Genomic DNA, 21,825 nt, shown 5'->3' on the forward strand with positions numbered 1-21,825 from the left:
TAACTTTGAAAAATATATATTGGGCTACATTGGGCTATATATATGTTAGAGCCAAAATGTAGCCCAATGTAGCCCAATGTAGCCCAATGTAGCCCAATGTAGCCCAAAGATGGCCACCAGAGACAAAAAAAAACAAATGTAGCCCAAATATCAGCGAGATGTAGCCCAACTATAGCCCAGTGACAGAATGTCCCAGAGTGTTCTAAAGAACAACTAGAGCGCTAACAGTCTTACTTATGACAAAAGTATGGCACACCTGAAGTCATCTTGATTGGAATAAAGTGTTAACACTTAAAACATTTAATTTGCAAAGGAACAAAATGAGGGGGTTCATTTTGCCATAGAAATTATGATTAGTGCTGAAGAAAGAAAAATTAGGGCACATTTTGAGTGACTTCTCAAATCCTCTTATATTTCATTAAAAAAATTCTGATATGCAGTCTCCCAAGATGGCCACCAGAGACAAAAGAGCCCAAATGTAGCCAAAATATCAGCCAGATGTAGCCCAACTATAGCCCAATGACAGAATGTCCCAGAGTGTTCTAAAGAACAACTAGAACGCTAACAGTCTTACTTATGACAAAAGTATGGCACACCTGAAGTCATCTTGATTGGAATAAAGTGGTAACACTTAATACATTTAATTTGAAAAGGAACAAAATGAGGGGTTTCATTTTGCCATAGAAATGTTATATATATATATATATTACCTACTGGCAGTCGCCAGTAGGTATATATAGTTAGGATTTTTTTGAATTGGGATTTCTGAAAATTCTATGTTGAATAACTTTGGCGTTGATGGACGGAATTGGCTGAAATTTTCAGGAAAATGGAACATTTTGTTTCTGAGCGTCCCCTGAAAGTTTGGGGGGGGGGTTTCGTCAAGCGGGGGCCGAGAAAAAAGGGGGGTCCCAAAACGTGTTTTTAACATTGAGTTTTCCATAGGGCGGTTGGACTCACTTTTAGCTCGAACGGCTGAATGGATTTCCACAAAACTTGGCAAAATTGTAGGGACTGGTAGCCCGATGTGCCTTTGCTATGTCTCAAGATATATGCTCCAGTGGTTTTTACGAAAATTAACTTTGAAAAATATATATTGGGCTACATTGGGCTATATATATGTTAGAGCCCAAATGTAGCCCAATGTAGCCCAATGTAGCCCAAAGATGGCCACCAGAGACAAAAAAAAACAAATGTAGCCCAAATATCAGCCAGATGTAGCCCAACTATAGCCCAGTGACAGAATGTCCCAGAGTGTTCTAAAGAACAACTAGAGCGCTAACAGTCTTACTTATGACAAAAGTATGGCACACCTGAAGTCATCTTGATTGGAATAAAGTGTTAACACTTAAAACATTTAATTTGCAAAGGAACAAAATGAGGGGGTTCATTTTGCCATAGAAATTATGATTAGTGCTGAAGAAAGAAAAATTAGGGCACATTTTGAGTGACTTCTCAAATCCTCTTATATTTCATAAAAAAAATTCTGATATGCAGTCTCCCAAGATGGCCACCAGAGACAAAAGAGCCCAAATGTAGCCCAAATATCAGCCAGATGTAGCCCAACTATAGCCCAATGACAGAATGTCCCAGAGTGTTCTAAAGAACAACTAGAACGCTAACAGTCTTACTTATGACAAAAGTATGGCACACCTGAAGTCATCTTGATTGGAATAAAGTGGTAACACTTAATACATTTAATTTGAAAAGGAACAAAATGAGGGGTTTCATTTTGCCATAGAAATGTTATATATATATATATATATATATATATATGTATATATATATATATATATATATATATATATATATATATATATATATATATATATATATATATATATATTACCTACTGGCGGTCGCCAGTAGGTATATATAGTTAGGATTTTTTTGAATAGGGATTTCTGAAAATTCTTTATTGAATAACTTTGGCGTTGATAGACGGAATTGGCTGAAATTTTCAGGAAAATGGCACATTTTGTTTCTGAGCGTCCCCTGAAAGTTTGGGGGGGGGTTTCGTCAAGCGGGGGCCGAGAAAAAAGGGGGGGTCCCAAAACGTGTTTTTAACATTGAGTTTTCCATAGGGCGGTTGGACTCACTTTTAGCTCGAACGGCTGAATGGATTTCTATGAAACTTGGCAAAATTGTAGAGACTGTTTGCCCGATGTGCCTTTGCTAGGTCTCAAGATATGTGCTCCAGTGGATTTTGAGAAATGAACGTTCAAAAATATATATATATCTGTGACAGCGTCCCGGTTAGCGCCCCGGTTCGCGTACCAGACGCGTAACGGAACTTCGCGAGGAGAAGCGGATTGGCTCTCCGGTGACTGTCAACATTCTAAACAGTCCGGAGCGGCCGCCATCTTGTCTCTCGGTAGGATCGAGAGACAAGAGGTGGAAATAAACGAAGGGGGAAATGAATGAAAGGGGGCAAGGTAGACCCCTCCTCACCCCCTAGCATTGATGTGGGGGCTATTAAAGGGCCCCGCGGGGCAAAAAAATAAAAGAATTTTTTTTTCGATTTTTCGCGGTGGAAGCGCTACCCGGTACGCGAACCGGGTAGCGTAACGGGTGTCCGCCATTTTGTGTTTCGGACGAATTTAGTCACAAGATGGAGGATAAACAATGTTGGGAATGGGTATAAGGGGGCACGGGAGACATATCCTGACCCCCTAAGTTTTCTGAGGGTGGCTAAGGAGGCCCATATATGTAAAAAAACCCACCTTTTTAAAAAAAAAAATTTGCGAGGAGAAGCGGATTGGCTCTCCGGTGACTGTCAACATTCTAAACAGTCCGGAGCGGCCGCCATCTTGTATCTCGGTAGGATCGAGAGACAAGAGGTGGAAATAAACGAAGGGGGAAATGAATGAAAGGGGGCAAGGTAGACCCCTCCTCACCCCCTAGCATTGATGTGGGGGCTATTAAAGGGCCCCGCGGGGCAAAAAAATAAAATAATTTTTTTTTCGATTTTTCGCGGTGGAAGCGCTACCCGGTACGCGAACCGGGTAGCGTAACGGGTGTCCGCCATTTTGTGTTTCGGACGAATTTAGTCACAAGATGGAGGATAAACAATGTTGGGAATGGGTATAAGGGGGCACGGGAGACATATCCTGACCCCCTAGGTTTTCTGAGGGTGGCTGAGGAGGCCCATATATGTAAAAAAACCCACCTTTTTAAAAAAAAAATTCGCACGGTTAGCACCCGGTCCGCGCACCGGGTAGCGTTCCGGAAAACGTAACAAGGGGAAAACCAAGGGAAATATTAAAATAATATTTTAGAGTGCTTTGAGGTAGGGTAGCTCTGAATAGAGCTGTTGTGTTGTGTGGGTGATGTTAAGTACCAACATGTAGGTACCAATGAAGAGTCTAAAATTCAATGTACACCGTCTCCTCTGTAGATATTTTGTATGTTCTAATATGGGTTATTTAAATGTAAATGTGTGGAAAAGCACTTCATGCTTTAAAGCAATTGTATTTTTGAACTGATTGTTCTTTCCTCTTAGTCCTCCTCTTTGGGTTTTTTTCCCCACACTCTTCTTCAGCATGATAGTTGATAAATTCGTTCCCTCAAAAAATTTATATACATAAAAAAATTATATTAAATACATATAAAATATATTTTTCCTTTAAAAGAAGAATACATTTTACAGCTTTTGATATTTGCTATTAAAAAACCATTGAAATTCACTGAAAAAACCACAGGTTATAGACCATATATAGTTAGGAATTAGCATTTACAAAACCTTGAAAATTCACTGAAAAAACCATAGGTTATAGACCATATATAGTTACGAATTAGCATTTACAAAACCTTATTTTACTCACACAAAACCATTGAAATTCGCATATATAGTTAGTTGCACTAACTATATATCGCGCACCCGCAATCCACTGCTGATCATGTCACATATTACATCATTCATGACATGGTCAGTGACATCACTGATGACATCACTGATGACATCTCAAATGACATCACTGATGACATCACTGATGACAACATCCAGTGACTGTATGTTTCTGTAAAGTTAAAATATGTCTTACATATTGAAGAATGAGTGGATGTATAAGTGTCTGGATGAAGGATTTAGTAGGTGCATGACTGACTGTATGAGTGAGTGATTAAATGTGTCTCGCTGAGTGCATGGGTTAGTGACTAAACTGTCTTAATTTGTGCATCAATATGTCTGTTGTTCTGTAAACTGCTGCATGTGTTGATCAGTAGCTATATGAGTAACTATATGGGTTATTGATTGGTTGCCCAAGTATTTGTATGGGAGACTGAGTGTGTGTGTGGGTGGCTGGGAGGTGTATGACTCTGTGCATAGATGTGTGAGCAGTTGATTCACTAGATGTATAGGTTCAAAAGTGCATGTGGAAACAGCTGTATGGGCGGTTGACTGTGTGCATGAGTGTATTGGTGAGTGAATGGATATCTCAGTGCTACATCTCAAAGTAAGTACATATGTAAAACACAGTACATGTGAGAGTTGACATATATAAATAACTGTGCATAAGAGCCAGTGAATGTGTGAGTGGCTGTATGGATCATTGTGAACTTGTATCAGGGATTGTATAAGAGAGTAAATATGTGTTAGTATATGTTTGAATAAGTAAGGTGTGTATAACTGTATAGTTGAGGAAATGGAGGTGTGATTGATTCTTTGCATGACTGACTAGGTGTGTGAGTAACTCCATGGATGAGCGACAGTCTGTGAGTGTCTGTTTACACTGAGTGTATCTAAGGTTATATTAGAGTCTGAAGAGGTTCATCGTATTATCACATGAATGATGTCATCAGTGATATGATCAGTAATGTCAAATGAGATGTCATCAGTGATGTCATCAGTGATGTCATTTCAGATGTCATCAGTGATGTCATCAGTGATGTCATTTCAGATGTCATCAGTGATGTCATCAGTGATGTCATTCGAGATGTCATCAGTGATGTCATCAGTGATGTCATCAGTGATGTCATTTGAGATGTCATCAGTGATGTCATCAGTGATGTCATCAGTGATGTCATTTGAGATGTCATCAGTGATGTCATCAGTGATGTCACTGACCATGTCATGAATGATGTAATATGTGACATGATCAGCAGTGGATTGCGGGTGCGCGATATATAGTTAGTGCAACTAACTATATATGGAATTTCAATGGTTTTGTGTGAGTAAAATAAGGTTTTGTAAATGCTAATTCCTAACTATATATGGTCTATAACCCATGGTTTTTTCAGTGAATATATATATATATATATATATATATATATATATATATATATTCACTGAAAAAACCATAGGTTATAGACCATATTTACAAGGTTTTGTAAATGCTAATTCCTAACTATATATGGTCTATAACCCATGGTTTTTTCAGTGAATATATATATATATATATATATCTATATATATATATATATATATATATATATATATATATATATATATATATATATATATTCACTGAAAAAACCATGGGTTATAGACCATATATAGTTAGGAATTAGCATTTACAAAACCTTATTTTACTCGCACAAAACCATTGAAATTCCATATATAGTTAGTTGCACTAACTATATATCGCGCACCCGCAATCCACTGCTGATGATGTCACATATTACATCATTCATGACATGGTCAGTGACATCACTGATGACATCACTGATGACATCTCAAATGACATCACTGATGACATCACTGATGACATCATCCAGCGACTGTGTGTTTCTGTAAACTTTAAATATGTTTTACATATTGAAGAATGAGTAGATGTAGAAGTGTCTGGATGAAGGATTTAGTAGGTGCGTGACTGACTGTATGAGTGAGTGATTAAATGTGTCTCACTGAATGCATGGGTTAGTGACTAAACTGTCTTAATTTGTGCATCATTATGTCTGTTATTCTGTAAACTGCTGCATGTGTTGATCAGTAGCTATATGAGTAACTATATGGGTTATTGATTGATTGTCCAAGTATTTGTATGGGAGACTGAGTGTGTGTGTGGCTGGCTGGGAGATGTGTGACTCTGTGCAGATCAATGTGTTCTTGTATCAATGATTGTATAAGAGAGTAAGTATGTGTTAGAATATGTTTCAAAATGTAAGGTACTCTATGTTTAACTGTATAGATTAGAAAATGGAAGTGTGATTGATTCTTTACAGGACTGACTAGGTGTGTGAGTAACTCCAAGGATGAGTGCCAGAGTGTGAGTGTCTGTATAGGTGTATGAGTGCATATGGTAGTGTTGTAAAGATGAGTGATTGTATGTATGAATGATTATATGGGTGAATGAGTGAATGTGTGTGTAGACGTAGGAATCAGTGAGTGCGTATGTAGTAACTAGTATTGGTGTGTCAATGGTTTAAAAAATTGTATTCTGTATTTAACACTGGGTGTAACAGAGGTTATATTAAAGTGTGAGGAGATGCATTGTATTGTCACATGAATGATATCATCAGTGATGTGACCATTGATGTCAAATGAGATGTCATCAGTGATGTCATTTGAGATGTCATCAGTGATGTCATTTGAGATGTCATCAGTGATGTCATCAGTGATGTCATTTGAGATGTCATCAGTGATGTCATCAGTGATGTCACTGACCATGTCATGAATGATGTAATATGTGACATCATCAGCAGTGGATTGCGGGTGCGCGATATATAGTTAGTGCAACTAACTATATATGGAATTTCAATGGTTTTGTGTGAGTAAAATAAGGTTTTGTAAATGCTAATTCCTAACTATATATGGTCTATAACCCATGGTTTTTCAGTGAATTTTCAAGGTTTTGTAAATGCTAATTCCTAACTATATATGGTCTATAACCTATGGTTTTTTCAGTGAATTTCAATGGTTTTTTATTAGCAAATATCAAAAGCTTTAAAATGTCAAGTACGTGGTAGGTAAAAACATTTTCATGTTTATGCACGCTGATGTGCTTTGAACGCTGCCCCCCCTCCCCTCTTTTCTTTTAGGAGTATTCTCTCTTTGCAGATAGTGAAGAGTAGGTAACGCAGGCCTTTGCCCCCGTTGTAATCCGTCGTGCCTGCTTCCCTCTCCATTTGATTGATTGTTATCCAAGCATTTACTGTTTTGGAATTGCTTCTCTTTAGTTCATTCTCTATTTACAAACAAGCACATAGTCGCAATACTCTGTTTAGTCTTTGCAGATAGTGAAAATTCGTTAGAAAAAAAACAAAAGGAATCAAGCAAAATCAGTAGGCCACTAATGGGATCTCTTTTTGACCTCGCTAAAATAGAAACATTAGGAACAACCCCTCATGAGAAATATGAAACTAGTGAGAGGAACCGAGCTCGACGCCATGATGGCTGCAAGACAGCTCGGCTCCGCCGCCCACCCCGCCCAAAATAACGACAAACCCTATGCAAATATTATAAATATATACAACACACCAGCAAAGTAACAGGGTAAAACGTTTTATTAAATAACTATTTACATGGCAGCCTGCTGCAACATCGATCCAAATACATGCCGCCGTTCCCGGGATTTCTCCCCGACTACTCTGCGGCCTACTAGATGGAGAGGCCGGGGCATTGACTATGCGGGGCCTCCGGCCGAAACCACAGCGCCAACGATCGCTGCTGACGGAGGGGAGCCTTGCCGGTGAGACCACTGATCTGAAGAACCGCTGCCTGCGGTGCCTCCCTGAGCCGCTTGACGGAGGCCCCCGAGGGGCGGTGTGGTGGTGCGGACTCTGAAGGGGCGCTTGGCTCCTGCCCCTTCCCCAAGTCTTGTTGCCCTGCTGTGGCTTGAGATCGCCCCCGACATAGGCGGCCGGCTCCGGGGTCCGGCGGAACTTTTTGTCTTTTGGTGACTCTTCCATTCTGGACCTTGTCCCACAATCCGTTTGACCTGAAGACACGTCCTGCGGTGCCCTGGTCCGACCATCACATATACCTGCGCCAGGAGACGGCGTGGGGTGCACTGGAAGGAAGAGGCGGCGCAAACGAGCCTCCCCAGGTGGAGGTTTCTCAGCTGCACCCCAGCGCTTAACTCGGCATCTGAGTTACGCCCACTCTTCCGGCACAGTGCCTACCTGCGCCGCGAGACGGCGTGGGGTGCACCGGAAGGGAGAGGCGGCGCGAACGAGCCTCCCCCACCTCCCCAGGTGGAGGTTTCTCAGCTGCACCCCAGCGCTTCACTCGGCAGCTAAGTTACGCCCACTCTTCCGGCACAGTGCCTCTCTCGGCCAGCTGAGTTCAGCCTGCTCTTGCTATTACAATGTCTCACCCGCCATCCGGCTGAATTGCACCCACTCTTGCAGTACAGCGACAGGCGGCTGCCACGGAGCTCACGAAATGGCGATCGGCTCCACAGACTTGGGCCTGGCCTGCAAGAATGGCTCTGGGCAGCCCTGGAACTCGGATGCTTGACTGCTAGGGCATGGGCCCCATTCCCAAAAGCGTCCCCTCAGCCTTGAAGATTCTACAAGAGTCACCGGGGCCCCCGACTCCCGCAGACTTCCGGTGGGGAGCGACTGCCATGATTGTTCGCGGAACGGTCACGACGTAGCCACGAGGTGCTCTCATGCTGACGCCAGCTTCAGTCTGTAACATCCAGAATTATTGTAGTATCGCGTTGTCGCGTAATGCGTCATATGACGCGCCGCGTTAGCGCACCCGATGCGCGAAGCGCAGCTTCCCGGACGCGATCCGGGGCGCGGCGCGGAGCGCGTAACGTAAGCATAACAGGTCATGTGACTTGTTAATAAAAATTTTCATTGGTTCATTTCACTTTTGGTTTCCTAATGATGTAAGGCTAGGTCATGTGACCTAAAAATAACACTTTTCATTGGTTTAGAACTTTTTTTTTGTCCCAAATGATGAAAACTCCTCCTTGTTTCCTCACTCTGACTTTCATCTTTGTGAGAGGAAGACCTACAGTGCCTCGCTCGGCCACCTGAGTTACGCCCGCTCTTGCGGCACAGTGCCTCGCTCGGCCAGCTGAGTTGCACCCACTCTTGCGACACAGTGCCTCGATCGGCCAGCTGAGTTCCGCCCACTCTTGCGACACAGTGCCTCGATCGGCCAGCTGAGTTCCGCCCACTCTTGCGACACAGTGCCTCGATCGGCCAGCTGAGTTCAGCCCGCTCTTGCGGCACAGTGCCTCGCTCGGCCAGCTGACTTACGCCTACTCTTGCGGCATAGTGCCTCGCTCGGCCACCTGAGTTACGCCCGCTCTTGCGGCACAGTGCCTCGCTCGGCCACCTGAGTTACGCCCGCTCTTGCGGTACAGTGCCTCGCTCGGCCAGCTGAGTTACGCCCGCTCTTGCGGCTACAGCGTCTCACCCGACATCCGGCTGAATTGCACCCACTCTTGAGGAACAGCGACAGGCGGCTGCCACGGACCTCACGAAATGGCGGTCGCCTCTACAGACTTGGGCCTGGCCTGCAAGGATGGCTCTGGGCAACCCTGGAACTCGGACGCTTGACTGCTAGGGCATGGGCCCCATTCCCGAAAGCGTCCCCTCAGCCTTGAAGATTCTACAAGAGTCACCGGGGCCCCCGACTCCCGCAGGCTTCCGGTGAGGAGTGACTGCCATGATTGCTCGCGGAATAGCCACGACGTAGCCACGGAATGGTGGTGCTCTCATGCTGACACCAGCTTCAGTGTGAAACATCCAGAAACACTGTAGACTACCAATTCAATCAGTTCCGGTGGAGCCCCAACGTGACCCGGTAGGGAAGAACTTACCCTCCCCTCTTTGACTGATGGTTCTTGTTGCCTGTCCCTTCTATTGTCATTTAACTGAACTTTTTGGACTACTCAAAGGGGTTCTGGTCCGACCGCTGCTTGGTGGAGATATTTTGACTATATTCTGGACCTGCCCGGCCTCCCCAAAATGACCAGACATCCCTCACTTCCAATTACAGCATACACTCCTTTATCAATATCTTCTTTGATGTTCCTCTTGAATATGTAATTTTGTAGAACATCATACAGACAAACATTCTCGAGGTAACTGCTTCTATTTGGATAATATGTATCCCACATGTTGGCAACTCCTTGATGTGTACTGGTTGCTCAGCCTTGATATCACGAGATATGTATGCAGTTTTGGAGCACATGGCGGGCGGGGACGGGTACTGATTGAACATTTGGACATCCATATTGATATTAAGTTCTGATGTATTATTGATTACTGTACTATTAAAAATTCGAATTAACGTTACTCATGGTACTTGCCCGGAAATGTATATCTAGATAATTTCATTGTAACTGGTCCTGTCGTACTTTGATTATAAAATTAACGTCCACCGATTCCGCAACTGTTAGACACCTTAATTCCTGCAACCTAATAGCCCGCCCGTTACGTTTTTCTACAGTGTAAATGTCCCCTCATCATATACGATTCCAGTTTGCTCCGTGGCCGGCCCACGTGGTTGTAGGCCCGTATTTGTATGCTGACATTTTTGCAATAAACAATTTTCGAAGGAAGTATGGAATCAGCGTCATAACAATCGTCTAGGTTGGTTGGGTTTTTGAATAGTGGCTGTTATTCCCAATAGAATACAATAGAAAACAGATAATGCAGACCCTTTGCCTGAATTTTGGATTGATTGAAATTTGTATCCGTCACACCTGCCCTTTTCCCAGAATTATTTGAAAATGGTCGACCGTAGCTTAAGGTATCTGCCGAATGTAAGGTGTGGTATTTTGTCCCATAAAATACGACTAATTGAGAAACAAATACACGAAGAGGGAACTCGAATTTAGAGACAAACAAAATGAAACATTTTTTTGCATCATAAAAAGGGGAGGATATGTTACACAGAAAAATAATGCGAAAGGGATAGCCAAGATCTGTTGTATCACACGTTCCTGCAGCTAGTCTGATACATAAGTAGAACCTTTTTCGTGTTTGCGCGCGCTGACATGCTCTGAATGCTGTATCCCCCCCCCCTTTCTTTTCTCCTCTGTAGGTTACATCGGAGTTCCGACTGAAGAATGGAGTGGACATGGACCACACCGTGCTCCATGTAGGGAAAGACATAGACAAGCGCTATGAGATATTGCATGGAGTGCAGACCATCACTGGGAGCGTGAAAGATTGTATGGTATGAATGTGCGCATGGGCCCTGATTTGTACGGTTTGAATGAGTATGTGTGGCGCACGACTGGGTCAATAAAAAATGCTTTTTGTATGACTGAGGCGGTGATCGAACGGTTAATGGAATGAGAAAAATAAGCCCGAACATGGTATCCGCATGTGAAGGACGAAAAAAAATATAGCACTTTCCTTACTTAGGAACGACTCTCTCTGGAGCTAGTGAATGGGAGAGTAGCCTACACCAGAAACTTGAAGGGTTATTTCAGTACGACGAACACGACCCCAACCGATATCCCAAATGTACACCCAAAATAATGCGCACCAGTAAGTAAATTTATGTGCTGACTAAATAAGAGAAGTTAGCTCGACTCCGCCGCCCACCCCACCCAAAATAACGACAAACCCTATGCAAATATTATAAATATATACAACACACCAGCAAAGTAACACGGTAAAACTTTTTATTAAATAACTATTTACATAACAGCCTGCTGCAACATCGAACCAAATGCATGACGCTGTTCCTGTCGAGGTAGCATAGGTGGCGGCCTAGGGGTGGAGGACCGTTGTGCAAATAGCCCGGGGGCGACACCACGCGCAAAGGCCTGTCCCCGCGGTCAGCTGCAGCAGGGCGACCCTTAGCGTTTCACTCCCCGGTCAGCTGCACCATGACTGCCATTGGCGTTCCACTCGGTTGGATGGCCGGAGACCCGCTCTGGTGTCCGGGGTGAAGAGCGGCTGTTGCTGCGGAACGCTCAAAATGGCGGCCGACTCCCAGGATTTGGGCCTGGTCCACTAGAACGACTCTGGTCTACCCTGGAACTCCAATGGACTGTGGCAGAGCGTCCAAAATCCACAAAAAACACCACTGGCAAATCTTCAATAACTTCCATCACCCAGCACCGCATTTCCAAAGGAACAGCATAGCAAGCTTTCGTGGCCTTTAGAGTTTTCGGAAGCAGTTTCCCAAGACCATCACTGCAGCCATTGCAATCCAACAGAGGAACTTTTCCCAAGATCGTCATATTAACAGAGCTGCTGGTGTAATCGGGGCTCTTGCAGCCATTCAACTTAATTGAAGAATTTTTTTTGGGGGGGGGGGGTGAATGCCTTCCTGATGACCCCCCCCCCCCTCTTATTGCCTTATCCGACCATCACATATACCTGCGCCAGGAGACGGCGTAGGATGCACTGGGAGGGAGAGGCGGCGCGAACGAGCCTCCCCCACCTCCCCAGGTGGAGGTTCCTCAGCTGCACCCCAGTGCTTCACTCAGCCAGCTCAGTTACGCCCCCTCTGGTGGCACAGTGCCTCGCTCGACCAGCTGAGTCTCACCCGCTCCGATGGTGGCTTCCGATGGAGGCAACCGCCACTGTTGCTGGACTATCCCCCATGGATATACCGCTGCCACGGGTGTCCGCCACCTTATCCACATCTGGTGCCGTGAGGGAGGCTGATTCAGTGCATCGGCGGAGGGATACACCTGCTGTCCCGCTCTCCGGAAGTGGCCACAACATTGTCACAGGATGGTAGTGCTCTCATGCTGACGCCAGTTTTTGTCCGAATTACTAAGAGACACTGTAGACTGTCAACTTGATCAGCTCCGGTGGGACCTCAGCGTGACCCGGTAGGGAAGAATTTGCCTCCCTCGCCTTTGAGTCATGGTTCATGCTGCCTGTTCTTTCTCTTGGCGCTAACGAACTTTTTGAACTGCCGAAAGGGATTCTGGTCCTGCCGCTACTTATTGGAGACATTGAACTATACTCTGGACCTGCCTGGCCTTGACCAAAATGGCGCCAGTATGGGAGCGACTTGCAACTCCTTATGACGTTCTAGTTACTTAGCCTTGACGTTATGGGGGATATATGCAGTCTTTGTGCACATGGCGTGCGGGGAAAGGTACTGACTGGGCATACGGACAACCCTATTGATGTCGATTTTTCATTATTGATTATTGTATTATTAAAGCTTCGAAGTAATGTTACCCATGATACTTGCCCATGGTGTGCGTATGGACGATTTTATTTTAACTGATCCTGTTATACTTTCAATTATAAAATCAACCTTCACTGATCCTGCAACCGTTTGTCACGTTTAGTTTTTTCAATTAAATGGCTCGCTTGTTACATACTCCTATACCCCTGGCTTTTGACCCTTTCCTACGCGCGGTCTGTACTACCGCCCTCGAGCGATCTATGTAATTAATGGACTACCATTGCCGAGACACAAGGGAATGCATCTCAGAGGGATAAGTCAAGTACGTGGTAGATAAAAACATTTTCGTGTTTATGCACGCTGATGTGCTTTGAACGCTGCCCCCCCCCCTCATCATTTACATTACCACCGCCCATTGCACAAAAGCGTACCGGGCGCTGTGAGCGGCTGTGTCCAAGTCGCGAGACTGCCCCGCCGATAAAGAACGGACCTACGAAGTCAGAAGACCCCTGGCTTGCATTTGGGACGAGTAACGCTCAGCAGTGGGTGTTGTGTTTACAGGCAGCGGGCACAGCTCTTTTCACATGCATTGACTCACTTGAGATTTATTTTGCAACAAGTTATCACCAGCAGCACCCACTTGGGCAATATTGAATTGTTTGGTCTGCTTTTACCAACGTGCTTTGCGGCATGCGCCGAAGAAGGCGGGAGAGCCTGCTGGAAAGGGCGGGACTCCGTGTAAATAAATGCAGGTGTTCCAAACAAAGCTGCTGCTGTATTCCCTGTTTTGTGCTCTAGAAAAAGGATTCATCTCCGAAACGCGTCGAGCAAGTTACAGTGTTTGTTTAAGAGCCAGTACCTGCTGCAGACCCCATTGTATAAGACTACGTCACCGTGAGGGCTCTCTCAATTAAGGGCAACCTTGACTGTTTTGAATCTGTGAGCGGCTGTGTCCAAGTCGCGAGACTGCCCCGCCGATAAAGAACGGACCTACGAAGTCAGAAGACCCCTGGCTTGCATTTGGGACGAGTAACGCTCAGCAGTGGGTGTTGTGTTTACAGGCAGCGGGCACAGCTCTTTTCACATGCATTGACTCACTTGAGATTTATTTTGCAACAAGTTATCACCAGCAGCACCCACTTGGGCGATATTGAATTGTTTGGACTGCTTTTACCAACGTGCTTTGCGGCATGCGCCGAAGAAGGCGGGAGAGCCTGCTGGAAAGGGCGGGACTCCGTGTAAATAAATGCAGGTGTTCCAAACAAAGCTGCTGCTGTATTCCCTGTTTTGTGCTCTAGAAAAAGGATTCATCTCCAAAACGCGTCGAGCAAGTTACAGTGTTTGTTTAAGAGCCAGTACCTGCTGCAGACCCCATTGTATGAGACTACGTCACCGTGAGGGCTCTCTCAATTAAGGGCAACCTTGACTGTTTTGAATCTGTGAGCGGCTGTGTCCAAGTCGCGAGACTGCCCCGCCGATAAAGAACGGACCTACGAAGTCAGAAGACCCCTGGCTTGCATTTGGGACGAGTAACGCTCAGCAGTGGGTGTTGTGTTTACAGGCAGTGGGCACAGCTCTTTTCACATGCATTGACTCACTTGAGATTTATTTTGCAACAAGTTATCACCAGCAGCACCCACTTGGGCGATATTGAATTGTTTGGACTGCTTTTACCAACGTGCTTTGCGGCATGCGCCGAAGAAGGCGGGAGAGCCTGCTGGAAAGGGCGGGACTCCGTGTAAATAAATGCAGGTGTTCCAAACAAAGCTGCTGCTGTATTCCCTGTTTTGTGCTCTAGAAAAAGGATTCATCTCCGAAATGCGTCGAGCAAGTTACAGTGTTTGTTTAAGAGCCAGTACCTGCTGCAGACCCCATTGTATGAGACTACGTCACCGTGAGGGCTCTCTCAATTAAGGGCAACCTTGACTGTTTTGAATCTGTGAGCGGCTGTGTCCAAGTCGCGAGACTGCCCCGCCGATAAAGAACGGACCTACGAAGTCAGAAGACCCCTGGCTTGCATTTGGGACGAGTAACGCTCAGCAGTGGGTGTTGTATTTACAGGCAGCGGGCACAGCTCTTTTCACATGCATTGACTCACTTGAGATTTATTTTGCAACAAGTTATCACCAGCAGCACCCACTTGGGCGATATTGAATTGTTTGGACTGCTTTTACCACCGTGCTTTGCGGCATGCGCCGAAGAAGGCGGGAGAGCCTGCTGGAAAGGGCGGGACTCCGTGTAAATAAATGCAGGTGTTCCAAACAAAGCTGCTGCTGTATTCCCTGTTTTGTGCTCTAGAAAAAGGATTCATCTCCGAAACGCGTCAAGCAAGTTACAGTGTTTGTTTAGGAGCCAGTACCTGCTGCAGACCCCATTGTATGAGACTACGTCACCGTGAGGGCTCTCTCAATTAAGGGCAACCTTGACTGTTTTGAATCTGTGAGCGGCTGTGTCCAAGTCGCAAGACTGCCCCGCCGATAAAGAACGGACCTACGAAGTCAGAAGACCCCTGGCTTGCATTTGGGACGAGTAACGCTCAGCAGTGGGTGTTGTGTTTACAGGCAGCGGGCACAGCTCTTTTCACATGCATTGACTCACTTGAGATTTATTTTGCAACAAGTTATCACCAGCAGCACCCACTTGGGCGATATTGAATTGTTTGGACTGCTTTTACCAACGTGCTTTGCGGCATGCGCCGAAGAAGGCGGGAGAGCCTGCTGGAAAAGGCGGGACTCCGTGTAAATAAATGCAGGTGTTCCAAACAAAGCTGCTGCTGTATTCCCTGTTTTGTGCTCTAGAAAAAGGATTCATCTCCGAAACGCGTCGAGCAAGTTACAGTTTTTGTTTAAGAGCCAGTACCTGCTGCAGACCCCATTGTATGAGACTACGTCACCGTGAGGGCTCTCTCAATTAAGGGCAACCTTGACTGTTTTGAATCTGTGAGCGGCTGTGTCCAAGTCGCGAGACTGCCCCGCCGATAAAGAACGGACCTACGAAGTCAGAAGACCCCTGGCTTGCATTTGGGACGAGTAACGCTCAGCAGTGGGTGTTGTGTTTACAGGCAGCGGGCACAGCTCTTTTCACATGCATTGACTCACTTGAGATTTATTTTGCAACCAGTTATCACCAGCAGCACCCACTTGGGCGATATTGAATTGTTTGGACTGCTTTTACCAACGTGCTTTGCGGCATGCGCCGAAGAAGGCGGGAGAGCCTGCTGGAAAGGGCGGGACTCCGTGTAAATAAATGCAGGTGTTCCAAACAAAGCTGCTGCTGTATTCCCTGTTTTGTGCTCTAGAAAAAGGATTCATCTCCGAAACGCGTCGAGCAAGTTACAGTGTTTGTTTAAGAGCCAGTACCTGCTGCAGACTCCATTGTATGAGACTACGTCACCGTGAGGGCTCTCTCAATTAAGGGCAACCTTGACTGTTTTGAATATATATATATATATGTATATATATATATATATATAGATATATATATATATATATATCTATATATATATATATATATATATATATATACAAAACTGAGTCCTGACCGCCAGACGTGGCGGAAACAGCAGGCGTGGACCACTTCAACAAACAGCAGTGTTTAAACTCGAACCAAAGCCACAGCAAACAAAGGTGTTTTCCAAAAATCCATTTTAATTGCAAAAGAATGTAAGAGCCAGTGCCCTCCCTGACGCGTTTCGCTCCGCAAGCGGAGCTTGATCACATGACGCGTCAGGAGTAGGACGTGCATTAAATTGACATTAAAAGCCCAAGCGCCTAAAGAAACAGGACGCAAGGGTGGCATGAAAGCAAATGAACGTTAAATCAACATTCAAAACATTATTACACTCGAAATAGTTTGTTTACATACATGAGAGCTGGGGGGCACAAAATCACTGCATAGTGCACAGAAAATTATAACCGGAGTTGGTGTGTATCAGTATAACAATAGTAATCAAGCCTCAAAACCAAATTAGATCTCAATGCTTTAACCTAGGGACCTAGACGATTAAAGTGCCAAACAAAACATGTATATCACAAGACCAGCATCAAAAAATGATAAAAAATCAAAAATGATAAACAGATCAATATGTAAAAACAGTTCATTGCCAGTGCAATCATGATGGTCTATTTAATCTCAGTCCAAAGGTATTAATAATCCTCTCACTCAAACCAGTTCATAATTTTTCTTATCATGCATGCCCCCTCAAAAGAGTGAATACAAAAAGTGCCTTCATGCTAAAGTGCCAATGCTTAAAATTCATTGCGTAATACAATGAAAGAACTTTGATAATGTCAGCGGAAGAACCATTGTGGAAACCCACCCATAATATTGTGCAAAAAATAGTACAACAAACAGATTCATTTTCTTTGGTCATTTTTAGAACTGTTTAAATTCAGGTCAGATGGACAATATGTCAATAAACCTCATAGAAAATGGTGTAATTCATCAAAGGCATTAAGCCCATTTGGGGCCCGGGTGTCAAGTAATAAAATAAAGAAAGCCTCTTTTTGACGCAGCAGTTTTTCACGATCCCCCCCTCTGCCTGGGTTGGCCACCGAACACAGCAAAGTGTACTTTAGATCTTTAAACTTTTTACCATGTACAGCTTTGAAGTGACGAGCCACCGGATAAGTCATATCCGAGTTAACAATGGCTCGGATATGTTGCAGGATACGCTGATGTGCAGGGAGTTTAGTACTCCCAATATAGGATAAAGAACATGTGCAGGTAAGTTGGTATACTACATATTCGCTGCGACATGTCAGATGTTCTTTTATGGGGATCAACTTGTCGTTAAAAGCCGAGGTATAGTGGGTTCCATTCTCAGCAAATGTGCAGGCACGACACGACGTACATCTAAAAAAACCTAATTTGTTTAACCAATTTGTTTTAGGTGGCAGTTCTGGCTGTGTTCTGTCTAATGCGTCTTTCATAGACGGAGCCCTCCTAAAAGTGATAGCCGGTGATTTGGGCAAAAATGGTGCTAAGATGACGTCGGTTAATACAATTGGCCACTCAGATCGAATGATTTGGCTAATCTTAGAGATCTGAGAACAAAAAGTGGTGATAAACCGAACAGAGCCCTGTTCAGTAGTATCCGTCTTCTCCTTATTCCTAGGAGTGAGGAGATCCTCTCGAGACCTAACACCAACTTTAGCCAAAGCCTGATCGAGAATGGCTCCACTATAACCCCGCCTCAGAAATCTAGTCCTAGATTCCCTTAAACACTGTTCCAAGCTATCAGGGCTACTGCAAATTCTTTTTATTCTGATGAATTCACCCAAAGGTATGCTGTTGATGGTATGGATTGGGTGAGCACTGCGGGCATGCAAGATGGAATTGCCCGCAGTGCATTTTCTATGGAGCTTAGTATGAATGGTGTTCTGATCAATGTACAGCTGGACATCCAAGAATTCAGCCGCATCAGAAGTGATACTAGCCGTAAACTTCAGATTCCTGTCATTGACGTTGATGTCTCTCACAAATGCCGCTGCCTGATCTTTGGTGCCTCGCCAGATGATAAAAATATCATCGATAAAGTGCCAATAATGCACAAGATGAGGAAGCCAATGTGTGTGAGTGACATCGAGAACATGCACACACACACACACACATATCTATATATATCCATCCCTCCCCCTCATATTTTCCACGCCAAATAACCCTTCCCGAGACCTCTTTCTACCCTGCCACTCCTCTGAGGCTGGAGTCCAGCGCCAAGAGCCAGGGGGGCACCCCTCTGAGCGCATGGCTTTGGCGTTTACTAGACCTCCACTCAAGAAGCTGCTTAGGAAAGGAGGAGGGGCTCACACTGTCCAACTGCTCTCTCGACCCTCCTCAGTAACTTCCAACCATCCTCCTCTCCCTCCCTCTGCTCTCTCCCACCCCTGTATCTGCATCTCTACTCCTTCGCACCAGCCCCCCACTCTTCACTTCAGCTTAGTGCTCCCCTCTACATGTCACCCTCCACCGTCCTCCTCTCACCTAGCTGTATTTTCATATATGGGTTTCGTACATACATTCCCGTGGTATACTGTACATTTTAGTTTTGTGAATACATTTTATAACTTTTTTTTACCACATATGATGTGATATACTATCTGTACAACATTGCTGCATGCTCCAAACACATGTGATGTTTTATATTGGGGATTGCTTTCTCAATTCCCCCTGTAGACACTTTGTGGTTACAGGAGTGTACTTTGTTGCACCATCAGTCCGGACCTCACCGTATTCCAATACTGACCACCTTCATTTGGAGATATTGCAGGTATTTTGTGTTCACTGCTACCATTGTGATGGTATGTTTGCCTGTTTCAGCCCTTTTCTTTCTCCTCCCTGCCTCAGCCCTTCTCTCTCTTCCCTGCCTCAACCCTTCTCTCTCTCTTCCCTTCCCTTTCCCAGCCCGTCTCTCTCTCTCTCTCTCTCTCACCCTTACCTGCCTCAGCCCTTCTCTCTCCTCCCTCCTTTCGCTGCCTCAGTCCTCTTCTCCTTCCACTACTTCAGCCCCCTCTCTTCCTACTCCTTCCCACTTTACTCTGTCACAGCCCCCTTTCCTATCTGTCCCTTCCCTGCCTCAGTCCTTCTCTCTCTCTCTTCCTTGTCTCAGCCCTTTTCTCTTTTGCCTACCCCAGCCCTTCTCTCTCACTTTTGGGACCTTATGAGTATTTAGTTATGCAACACAATATCCTTGGTGCAACAACCTCAACCGTTGCATGGCTAAACACATATTAGGTCGCAAAGGGGAGACCTATTGGCTATGCCAATGCTTGTTTAGTGTCTATGTGAATTGGCCTCTAGACTAATGGTTAAAGAGAAGCATGCAAGACTCCATCCCACAATTCGTGCACCGCTGAAGGGTAGCCTGTTTCATACGTCACTGTCTGTCAGTGTTTGTTGAGTGTGTGTACAAAGTTTCATCTCAAACTGAAATGCATAACACAGATTACAAGAGAATGTCTTGGCATGGATGAGTGTGAATACCTGGGCCACTGGAGAGAGTACAATAGTCCCCTTCCCGGCTTCCTGTAAACATGTCATCGAGGCCAGTAATGATTGCTGAGCTGTTATCCTTAAGACACACAATTGCTTAAGCACAATGTCCAGTGGAGATAAGAAAGGCATTGAGATAAAATAGAAGTGCCAGTTACACCAGGAAAGTATGCAAAGGCTGCACATTGCGCGCCAGGGCGCTGCAGATTAATCAGAAGATGGATGCCTCCCTTAGAAAGGTGTGTCTAGGGTGAGAGATGCCAGAAACGTCAAATATTTTGTTGCGCGAGGTTTGTCTCATATAAACATCAGCGGTACGTAGAGAAAAAACTATATGCAGTTCAGTCATTTAATCCAGTGCTGCTGACAGCAATTCCGCACGAGAGACAGTGGCGTCATGCAAAATCATGGCAGCCCCCTCAATAATTCAATGAGGAGCCCCAGAGACTTCCATATCTCACAGATATTCATGGGCCTTGGGCTACTCGGGCCCCCCTGAAGGTATGGGGGCCCCTGAAGGGCTGAAGCCCTCCTGAAGTGTGGTGAATGTGTTCGATCTATATGTAATTGCAGCAACCCTGATATAGAGAATGGTGTACCTTTGCCCCCTAACGGGGACAACACTGCTGCGCTTCTACACGGGGGCGTAGCTTGGTCAGTAAGATTGTGGGTGTGAGCTTCAGCACCTTCGTCCATTGGGGGTTGCCATGAAGATAAAAAACTGGCCACCTAAATCCTGAAACAGACTCGCCTGTTGCAATTATTCACTGGCAGGATGCTGCCAGATACCTTATAACTATTAATATGAATTATGTTACTGAGTTAATATGAGCCAAATTTAAAACGCTTTAAAAACAAGCCTTTGTTCATTTACGATCCGATCAGCATTAATGATGATCATCTGTCTAAACTTGGGCGGGGAAGGCGTTTTGAACCTTGACCTCAACTCCTATTCCAACTCCCACCGCTTCTGACCAACTACAGGATGCACCTGCCCACTCCTTGGAAGTCCAGATGGGAATATGGCTGCACTGAAATCTGACAGTGAAGCTACTGACATTCATGAAGTAGAAAGAAGAGCTCAATCGTTAGCGGGACGGTTGGTAGCTCTTCTGTGATTCATTCTGAAGTTAGATGCTCAGCACTGAGGCTTCATCCATTATAAGCAGCAGCATGCCTGTAAGTTACTGTTTTGGCTAATGTTCACGGTTACCCTGTCAGAGAGCAGAGTCCACTTATCAGCTAAAAAATAAGGGTACACTTAGGAAGGGTAATCAGGCAACACATACGAAGCCCCAAGGGGGAGGGAGGTGGATGATGACGTTGGGGGACTTACTGACACCCATGTTGAAGGATATAGGGACCTTAGGGAATACAGGTCTCCCAGCATAGAAGGGGATAAGAGCGGTGCCTCATGCCAACAGGTGAGGGGAAATTGGGATGATTTAAAACTTATTTCGTGAGACGTGGCAGGTTTGGCGAGTACGTTTCAGGACGAACAGTGGCTCCATTACATCAGAAAGTTTGACTTAATAGCTATCCAGGAAACATGGGAACCAGTAAATACCTTCTTTTTAGAAGGGTATAAAACTTTCTTTTGCCCAGCAAGAAGGTCTAGTGCAGGGAGAGCCAGCGGGGGTCTGATAATGTTTGTAGATATAAAGATACAGGGGGTGGTGAACTTGATCCCATGGGAGTCGGAAGCAGTACAGGGTCTAACATTTGTGAACACGAACTAGCATTTGGCATTAATTAATTATTATAACGCTCAGCCAAACTTGCAAAGCTCAAAACCCTTTGAGGAACTAAGCCTTTGCTTAGGGACA

This window comes from Lissotriton helveticus, chromosome 6, assembly GCF_964261635.1.
Source record: "Lissotriton helveticus chromosome 6, aLisHel1.1, whole genome shotgun sequence".
NCBI classification, from domain to species: Eukaryota; Metazoa; Chordata; class Amphibia; order Caudata; family Salamandridae; genus Lissotriton; species Lissotriton helveticus.